The sequence below is a fragment of the Homarus americanus genome, unplaced genomic scaffold, assembly GCF_018991925.1.
Source record: "Homarus americanus isolate GMGI-L3 unplaced genomic scaffold, GMGI_Hamer_2.0 scaffold45698, whole genome shotgun sequence".
NCBI classification, from domain to species: Eukaryota; Metazoa; Arthropoda; class Malacostraca; order Decapoda; family Nephropidae; genus Homarus; species Homarus americanus.
In genome coordinates this window covers 7,294,284-7,296,783 of record NW_024735554.1, presented here as the reverse complement: position 1 = coordinate 7,296,783, position 2,500 = coordinate 7,294,284, and positions in this window count along the sequence as shown.

The window sequence follows — 2,500 nt, the reverse complement described above, 5'->3', positions numbered from 1 at the left end:
GTGTTATGTGTTAGGTGTATTTATGTGTTAAGGTAATGTTATGTGTGTCAAGGTGTGTTATGTGTTAAGGTGTGTTGTTATGTGTCAAGGTGTGTTATGTGTTAAGGTGTGTTATGTGTTAAGGTGTGTTATGTGTTAAGGTGTGTTATGTGTTAAGGTGTGTTATGTGTTAGGTGTGTTATATGTTAAAAGGTGTGTTATGTGTTAAGATTAATGTTATGTGTTAAGGTGTGTTATGTGTCAAGGTGTGTTATGTGTTAAGGTGTGTTATGTGTTAAGGTGTATTATGTGTTAAGGTGTGTTATGTGTCAAGGTGTGTTATGTGTTAAGGTGTGTTATGTGTTAAGGTGTGTTATGTGTCAAGGTGTGTTATGTGTTAAGGTGTGTTATGTGTTAAGGTGTGTTATGTGTTAAGGTGTGTTATGTGTTAAGGTGTGTTATGTGTTGAGGTGTGTTATGTGTTAAGGTGTGTTATGTGTTAAGGTGTGTTATGTGTTAAGGTGTGTTATGTCAAGGTGTGTTATGTGTTGGGTGTGTTATGTGTCAAGGTGTGTTATGTGTTAAGGTGTGTACATGTGTGTTAAGGTGTGTTGTATGTGTTGGGTGTGTTATGTGTTAAGGTGTGTTATGTGTTAGGTGTTATGTGTTAAGGTGTGTTATGTGTTAAGGTGTGTGTGTATGTAAGGTGTGTTATGTGTTAAGGTGTGTTATGTGTTAAGGTGTGTTATGTGTTAAGGTGTGTTATGTGTTAAGGTGTGTTATGTGTTAAGGTGTGTTATGTGTTAAGGTGTTATGTGTTAAGGTGTGTTATGTGTTAAGGTGTGTTATGTGTTAAGGTGTGTTATGTGTTAAGGTGTGTTATGTGTCAAGGTGTGTTATGTGTTAAGGTGTGTTATGTGTTAAGGTGTGTTATGTGTTAAGGTGTGTTATGTGTCAAGGTGTGTTATGTGTTAAGGTGTGTTATGTGTCAAGGTGTTATGTGTTAAGGTGTGTTATGTGTTGGAGCCAATTTATGTGTTAGGTGTGTTATGTGTTGGAGTGTGTTATGTGTTAAAGTGTGTTATATGTTAAAGGTGTGTTATGTGTTAAGGTGTGTTATGTGTTAAGGTGTGTTATGTGTTAAGGTGTGTTATGTGTTAAAAGTGTGTTGTTATGTTTGAGAGTGTGTTATGTGTTAAGAGTGTGTTATGTGTTAAGGTGTGTTATGTGTCAAGGTGTGTTATGTTAAGGTGTGTTATGTTAAGGTATTTATGTGTTAGGTGTGTTATGTGTTAGGTGTGTTATGTGTTAAGGTGTGTTATGTGGGTGTGTTATGTGTTGGGGTGTGTTATGTGTGTGTTGGGTGTGTTATGTGTTGGGTGTGTTGCCTGTTGGGTGTGTTATGTGTTAAGAGTGTGTTATGTATTGGGTGTGTGTGTGTTGAGGTGTGTTGTTATGTGTCAAGGTGTGTTATGTGTTAAGGTGTGACTATATGTCAAAGGTGTGTTTATGTGTCAGGTGTGTTATGTGTTAGGTGTGTTATGTGTTAAGGTGTGTTATGTGTTAGGTGTGTTATGTGTTAGGTGTGTTATGTGTTAAGGTGTGTTGCTTATGTGTTAGGTGTGTTATGTGTTGAGGTGTGTTATGTGTTGGGGTGTGTTATGTGTGTTGTTAAGGTGTATTTATGTGTTAGGTGTGTTATGTGTTAAGGTGTGTTATGTGTTAAGTGTGTTATGTGTCAAGGTGTGTTATGTGTCAAGGTGTGTTATGTGTTTAGGTGTGTTATGTGTCCAAGGTGTATTTATGTGTTAAAGAATGTGTTATGTGTCAAGGTGTGTTATGTGTTAAGGTGTGTTATGTGTCAAGGTGTGTTATGTGTTAAGGTGTGTTATGTGTCAAGGTGTGTTATGTGTGTTGGGTGTGTTATATGTCAAGGTGTGTTTATGTGTTAAGGTGTGTTATGTGTTAAGGTGTGTTATGTGTTAAGGTGTGTTATGTGTTAAGGTGTGTTATGTGTTAAGGTGTGTTATGTGTTAAGGTGTGTTATGTGTTAAGGTGTGTTATGTGTTAAATACCACCACTAATATGTCCAGTACCACCACTAACTCATTTATAGTCTAGTTCTTTGTTATTGTTTAATGTGAGGATATACATTTTAGGTGATGACATATTTCGTCTACGTGAAAAATATTGAAAACTAAAAATGTCCGTTAATTTGTCGATGTGGCGTCGCGACTCGCTGAGGGAACAGTAACCAGTGGTGACGCTTGCTCAGTTGATGGGCCATTTATATGTTTTTGAAACGAGGGGAAAAAACCCACACACACACACGTCACAGTTTGTTTACTTGTTACTTTACAGAGAAAAATTGTAAACTGTAGCGGAAATAACAGTTTGTTAAGAAATATAAACTCCAGACAATAAAGTCTAACAAGTGCATAGTTAAACACTTTCTCTTTTGTCTTTTAGGAAGCGTAAAGTTACAGCAAAATGTTTAGAATTATGTACACTTTGTTTTACT